The sequence below is a fragment of the Amphiprion ocellaris genome, chromosome 16 (assembly GCF_022539595.1).
Source record: "Amphiprion ocellaris isolate individual 3 ecotype Okinawa chromosome 16, ASM2253959v1, whole genome shotgun sequence".
NCBI lineage: Eukaryota > Metazoa > Chordata > Actinopteri > Pomacentridae > Amphiprion > Amphiprion ocellaris.
Genome location: NC_072781.1, coordinates 27,126,054 through 27,134,049, shown reverse-complemented (window position 1 = coordinate 27,134,049; position 7,996 = coordinate 27,126,054). Strand labels below are relative to the sequence as shown.

The 7,996-nt window shown below is 39.6% G+C and overlaps 1 long non-coding RNA gene across 1 annotated transcript; it reads left to right on the top strand.

Moving 5' to 3' along the window:
• The first annotated feature begins 581 nt into the window (after positions 1-581).
• On the top strand, positions 582-1,261 carry LOC129350784 (uncharacterized). The gene is made up of 2 exons (XR_008604302.1): positions 582-682; positions 760-1,261. It is a non-coding gene; the product is annotated as an uncharacterized LOC129350784 (long non-coding RNA).
• The last annotated feature ends 6,735 nt before the right edge of the window (positions 1,262-7,996 follow it).

Here is a 7,996-nt window from a genome sequence, read left to right as displayed (position 1 = left end):
GCTCATGTCATTTAATGGTGTTCTGTTGTCCCTTCATTTAATGCCACGTTTTAACTCTTCGAAAGTTGAAGGAAAATTAACATTTGAAAGCCTGCAGACTTTCACCCAACAAATTTGATTACCATATCGGAACATTAGTATAAGTATGGGCAACTTTAGGGAGCAAAACTACTTGATTAGGTTTAGAAAAGGACTATGATTTGGGTAAGCACTACATTTCCCACATTTTTCACAGGTCGTACCTTGTTGTGATGTCACAGCATTTCTGCATTAACTGTGGTGCGTGTATAATGTTCAAATTAGTACAGGGCAACGATTAAAACTTCAATTGCAATTAATCACGGAACAGAGTGCAATTAATTGTGATTAATCACATTATTATACATAAAATTAAATAGTGAATTTTAAAGTAGTGTATGGCACACTTTTATTTTTAAAGTACTGCTGTATGAACAAAATGTCACGCCCGCAGCCTCGGGCTCCAGATAGTGGCAGTGTTCTTCCCCTCCCTTCCCTGAATCTAATTAGCAGGTGCAGCTGAGCAGGAGACGGCAGGTGTCTCACATCTGCAATCAGCTGAACTGCAGCAAGCAGGTGGAAGTGGTTCAATCATCCACTCACTGGGACATAGAAGCAGACCTCATTCACTACTCAATGCTGGACTGTGAGCAAGCAACATTTAGTGGGTATCCTTGTACCGTTTACTGTCCTGTGCTGTTTTTGTGGCTGTGCTAATTCTTGCTCTGTGCTCCATTCCAGCCTGGATTCCCACCTGCTCGTGCCACTCTCTGGAATCATCAACCTCAAGTCTCCACTGTCTGTTGACACTCTGTAACCTGGACTTCATCCTTGTCTCAGAACTATTCACCTCCACACCTGGTTCTGGACATCACCTGCCACACCAAACACTACGCCACTGTCTGCCTGTGCCACCCTCCAAAGACTCCCCATTCCCTCTGTTTCCCCCCGTCAGCTAAGTTCCAACTCCTGAGCCATGCTGGTAGTTGTATATTTTGCTTATTGGTGGTTTTGTAGTGCATTTTGGTTTCCGTATTCTCCGTAGGTTAGTGTAGCGTTACCCCGTTTGGTGTAGCTTATAGGGATTTGTACTTTTGCTATGGTTTGTAATCATAGGTTTGTGTTGCTTTGCATAGATCTTTTGTATTGTGACTGTAGGTCACTTCTGCTTGTAGTTCTTCTGCTAGCTTTGTAGTTTTGTATTGTTATCTGACTTGTGTTGGAAATAAATACCTTAAACTTTTGTGTTGTTTCTCATCCCTGAGCCTCCTTGAGAACCGTAACACAAAAATACAGTAACATTTGGTTTGCAAACACTTTAAACAAAGTGCTGTTTAACAGCTGTATTCCTTTACACAGTAGCAGTTAACATATTTCTTGTTAATCTCAACTTAAACAATGTAATCAAATAAAACCAAAGCAATTTCCACTGCAAGGGCATTAACTTTTTTTTATCTGGTTTGTTAAAGAAAAACAAGTTACTCAGAGTCCAGATTCATGATCATAACATTACAGGAACCTTTCCAGCAACATCAAGTTAATATTTATGTAGCTGTTCTTTTTTTTTTTTTTTTTCCTGAACAGGCAACAGCAGAAACATTTTTCTGTTATCAGGGAGCAGCATAAACAGTCTGTTGAGGACTTTAACTCCTGTGTATGAGTTGCCTGCTAGTGATTGGGCAGGTTGAAGCTCATACTTGTCATTATTCGTCGCGATCCTCAGAACGTTTCTCAGGCCGACATCTTCCACAAAACTAATTGGAATGTGGCCTATAGGTAATTACTTCGCTGTGGCATTTGTTAGCTTGTTTTTTTTTTGTTTTTTTTTAAGTTTATCTCTATTTTCCCCACATGCTGCATCCAACGCAGTCTGCCGAAGCCTCCCTCTACTGATTGTTTGGGTGAGATGTGATGATGTCCAACCCAAGTACTGATCAACATCCAGTCCTCTTTTGGAATCTTTTGGATTTTTAATGAGAAATATGTGATTGCCAACTGAGCCCCTCCGTCTGGAAGTGACACCTGGACAAACGAATGCAAGTGAAACAAAAGCAGGGGGATGAGGGCATTTGTTTAAACAAGCCTGTTTGCTGTCAGACCAATCTGTCTGGATGACCCTTCCCTGTCACACTGGCAGGATGCATAATGGATTGCAGCAAAATGAGCCAACGCACAGCAAGGGGACCAGCACACCTCTGCTGGCTGATGAACAGCTTCCAGGGATCTCCAGGTTTACATAAATGCTGGGTCTTGTTCTAAATATTAAATACTTTGCTGCCTTTTAGGATAGAGGTGCTGCAGGTGGTGGGATGTGAATCAATGTGAGCTTACAGGAGTGATACATACAGTAGGCCCTGCACACCCACACACACATGCACATTAGCATTCATGTAGTCTCAACAGGAGCACCGTTTGTGCATAACCACATGCTTTCAGCTGCTGAGAGGAGGGTGTGATGTTACATGGAGAAATATGATGGATACTTTTAAATATGGAAAAACTATTTGGATGTGCCTAAGAATGTAATGTATACAAATGCTTTTGAATAGCCATGTTCATGGGAACATCTAATTATAGGCTCTCTGCAGCACACACACAGTGAACCACCACTGTGACACTGGCTCATCGCTCTCTGCCACTTTCCCAACATCCAGCCAGCAGTATGTGACCTGCCACACCAGAGACAGTAAAACCTTGGACCTACAGTATGCAAACATCAAGGATCCATACACCTCAACCTGGTGAGACTACAGTCCACTTACATAACTATGGTGAATAAACAACTCCCCACCATCAGGTATGTGAAGAAGTGGTCTGATGAAGCCACTGAGGCGCTGCAGGACTACTTCGAGACCACAGACCAGGGTTGGTACTGTGTGGCCCACATGATGAGGATATTGATTCAATGACGAAATGTGTTACAAACTATATTAACTTCTGTGTAGAGAACACCAACCAGGAAAGTACGGTGTTTCTCCAACAACGAACCCTGGGTGACCCTGGACCTGAAAGCATTGCTGAAGGAGAAGAGGAGGGCTTTTGGATCTGGGGATAAAGAGGGGCTGAGAATGGTGCAGAAGGAGCTCTAGAAGAAGATCAGGGGGTACAAGGCCAGCTACAAGACCAAGATGCAAACTCATTTGCAGAAAAATAATGCAAAGGAGGTCTGAAGAGACCAGAGACTACTATATGTCTATTGCTGCTGTAACAATGTCAGTTTCCCCAGCGTGGGAGTAATAAAGGATTATCTTGTCTTATCTCATCTTATCTTAAATTGTAATCACAGTGGATAAGTGGTTCATGACAAAAAGAGCAAGCATTGTTTATTGAGATGAACTGGCAATGTGGTTGTTAATCTAGTCAAGTAATACTTTATTTAGCAATTACACCTATACTTATACTTTAGGAGAAGAAAATGCAAACAATACTTTAGATTTTTGAAGGGGCTGCACAGTGTCCTTGAGGCATCTTATTCTCATGTAACATCAACTTAAGTGATTTAAGTGAAACGAGATTAGAAAGTTCATTGTTTAGCTTAATAAAAATGCATGCAGGTTGATTAAATTTATTCATGCCGTTTATACACTTTGTGACTTTTGTTGTCAAAAGTGCTCTACATGTCTGACTTGCATCTAAACAGACACTGACCTGGAACTTAAAAACATTCCTTCTGAGAAATGGATCATCTTCATCCCCACAGAGAAGGAGATGTGGCCAAAAATAGCCAGAGAATGGAAGACATGGGATGATGCTAAAGTCTATAAATAGATACGTGAGTCGATCTGCAGCCATGACTTTCAGAATCACAGTCTATTATTTTGAGAAGGTTGGAAGACTAAATAGCAGATTATCAAACAGTGGGCTCACATATTAGAACAGACATATTGTGTAACTCCATGATACACTCAGACACAAGCTGGAGGGAGAGTAAGTGCCAAAAAACACATCAAAACAGTGTGACTCAGTGATTTGAAATGTATCTCCCTCTGTTGTTGGATAAATTAGCAGATTGGACAGTGAATTGCTTAAATGTTGTTATTCAATGGGCAGTCCTGTCAGCATTTACATCAGAGTGTAGCCAAAAGAAAAATACCACTTTAAAAGACCAATATTTATATTGTTTTCCAGACAAATATGAGGTTGGAAACTTCTGACCTCCTACTTTAAGAGGTATTGTAGTGTCTATTCCTGAGCCTATATAGCCACTGTGGTGGCTGTACTGAAGCATGTGACTCGACACACATCCAAAAGAAAATAATGTCCACAGAAAAATGTTGTAAATGTAAGGCACTATTTATTGTAACATAAATTTCTTTGAAACAAAAAGGCTTAGGATGCTCAAGATAAACTTAGGATGAATGGGCTGCAGGCCTTGAATGTGAGTTGTGGTCAAAAGACTGTCTCTTTCTGGTAGGTCACACCTTCCTGGTAGTCTCCCTGGCTTTTATCCCCATCCTTCAGCCACTAGATGAAGTGAACTCAAGAAAAACAGAAATTAATAAAAGATAAACAATCATTCTGGCTCCTACAGGTATAATGAAGCAGCTCCCAAATGTGGAGCTGTGACTGCAAACAGAAGCAGATTCTCTGACAGCACTCAATGCAAGTCCAGTGAAGAAGTCATATCTATGGCTATGAGAGAGAGAGAGAGAGAGAGAGAGAGAGAGAGAGAGAGAGAGAGAGAGAGAGAATGACTGAGGAAATCTGACTTTCCATAAGTGAGTTGACTAATCCTGCAGCAAGCCTCGTGTGGGTAAACTAATGCCATATAATCCACACAAGTCCACATCAACACTGTACACTTGCAATTGGACAGCAGTAACATTAGTTGCTTTAGGATGTTATACAACACTGTGTCCAGAGTAAAAGCTTTCATATGTTCAACCAGATATCTTTTGACAAAAAGATGTCAAAATAAAATGCAGATCGGATTGCTTTATACTATGCAAATGCAGCATTCCGTATGTGACAACTACAGGCTTCTTCCCTGTTAACATGGCATTTGTTCCACTTTAATGAATGAATTTCCCCCCTTTTTTGTGCACTGTGTCATCATTTTGTCTGCCAACACAGGAAAGGAGGGGTTCCCGTGGTTCTACTGAAGATCTGTCAGTGGTTTAGAAACATCTCAAATAAGAAATGCATACAACTATCTTGTGACTTTCCATATAATTTGGTTCAGAGATTGGTCTTACCCAGAGGACAAATTACTAGTGATCCGCTTTGTTCTGTACTTCCCATACTTGTGTTCTCTGTACATTTGATGTGTTTATCACACATCTTCCAGCAATGCCCTCAACAGGGAGAAATGATGCTGGACATGAGGTGTCTGTTCCCTTCAAGTTCCAAACGTCTACTGAATAGGTAAGGGTTTTTTTGTCAACTTTTTTATTGATATATAGTGTATTCCTGATGGACTGTGTTCTATATTGCATATCTGCACTATAATGTCATGTATTACAATGTTTGGTTGCTTACAAGTATTGATTTACAGTATTGTCTTTGGATTAATTTTTGATCACTTTTCATTCCATTTGTTGTTCTTGTTGCTTTAAGTCATGTTCTGGCTTAGTTAAGGATGTTTAAAAGGCTTTTCAGTAAAGGATGAAGGTCCATCATGGGTGAAACCAGCAGATTTTACGAATTTTCCGATTTTTTCCCAGGAGTGGTAGATACAATGCATATTGCAACCTAAAAAATCTTTGTTTGAGCATTAACATTTTTTGACCTTATCAAATTTTTTGGTAAGTTATAGTTCAATTTTACATTTCAGTTTCTGCTTTGAATTCAAATTTGAATTTATTGTTCATTAGTTAAGTACCAACAACACTTATTTACATATGTAACAATAATATACATCTGTGTTAATGTGTCTTTTAATATGCTTTCAGATACCAATAGAGCTGCGTAGACTATTCTACTGATAGTAGAGCAGATAACTGCAAATTTTATGGTAGGCCATCTGGGCTCCCGGTCTAAGAACAAACAATACAACTTCATATATAACTTTGTTTTGTATATGGCACTACAAATTTGTCATACTGTGCAGAAGACATTTTTGACTGACGTTAATATGACCATATACTGACATTCCCAAAGTCCTGTCGTGTCTTGTGGGGGAACCAAATAAATAGGTAACCTGCACGTGGTACAGCCATTACTTTTCTCATTTATGTAGACATCACACATAAAAATCCTGGGGCTGTTTTGCAGTAGAATTTAAAAAAAAAGAGTTTCAGATGGACCTATTTTAGGGCTTGCCAGTTTGATGGACCATTGTACGCGGTGTGTATGCACGCCTCCCACCCAAACCACCACCCACACACAAAGCTGAATACATCAACATTGCATTCTTAGAGCACTTTTGTCCATAGAGCAAACTGTATTAGCAGGCGTCTCCCTTCAGGGCTGACACTGACTTCTCCTATTAGACTCCACTGTCCTCAAGAGGAGAGACACACACACACACACACACACACACACACACACACACACACACACACACACACACACACACACACACACACACACACACACACACACACACACACACACACACACACACACACACACACACACACACAAGCGCATGGCCCTGCATGTGCATCAGAGAGAGAGAAAACTGACTTGAAAAGGGAGCACAGAGACTAAAAAAGGGACAGAAATAGGCAGAGGGATCTTTCCAGGCATTCACAGTGCAGATTATTATTCCTAGTTTCATATGATGAAATCAGTGTAAGCATTTTTGACAGTTGATGCTCTGGACTGAGATGCCAGTCCCAGTGTGACACTCTGAAATGAGCATGTCACCTCTGATTTGGGCTGTTCCATACAAAACCACTTAGGATGTGTGTGTGTGTGAGAGAGACATATAGGAGTGAATCAGAGAGAATGACTTGCTTTGACTTCATTTGGATGCATCCGTACACACTCATGCACACCTACACACACCAGCCCTCCATACTCCTGCCAGCATTTAGTTTTTAACCACATCAGGTTTAATTATTGATGTCTTTCTACATATTGGAATTATTTCTAAAAAATTGTCAGAATCTGATAGCCTTGTCAAATACATTTTGATTCAGGGGTGTTAGTGTTATAGTTCCTAAAACTGACAACCCCATTTTCTCTAAATCACTACTTCCATTGTTGCTTCATTTTGATGCAAGAACAAATTCTTTGTTCTTGCAGGTTTGTGTCACAAAACATCTCAGATTCACTGCCAAATCAAGCCTGACAACTCATCATGTAAAATGCTGCTAATCTTCTTGGCAATAGTGCTTCTTGATTGATGGTAATCAAAATAACATCTCATAATTAATGTGGGAATGATTTATTGATCTTACAAAGCTTTATGCAATCATTTTAACCACATATAACATCAGATACGCATCTAAGCAGTGACTGGCTGAAGCCACTCTTTCTGTGTCTATAAAACACATTCTGTTTATCTAAATTATCCCTGACATGGAGATGAGATCTGTCAGGATCTGCAGTGGGAAGGAACCAAAAAAAACCCACGACCCTCTGACATAACCAGGCTCAGGGAAGGCAGCCATCTGTCTTGACCATTTGGGGTGTGAAAGCTTTAATTACACAGTTAAGAAATGCTAAATAAACTATTAAAAATAAACTATTAAAAAGATTTTATGGCTACAGAATTGGCAGTTTGAATGATTTTTGAAAAAAATTATTTATTTGAGGTATCATTGTATTATGACACTATGCGGATGAGCTTCTTCTCCTCTTCTGCAGACCTATTTAAATGGTCATTTCACCAAAATTAGTGTCAAATTAATTACTATCGGAAATTAATAATGTTGATAATCATATATCACCACCTATCTATAAATCCATACATTACAGAGTAAACTTAAGTCATCTTACAATACATTCTCACAAATTTCTCTTGTCTTTATTTGTTTAAATATTTGGTATTGAGGTAGTCTGAAAGTAAGGGAAGTAATCCAGTTTCATT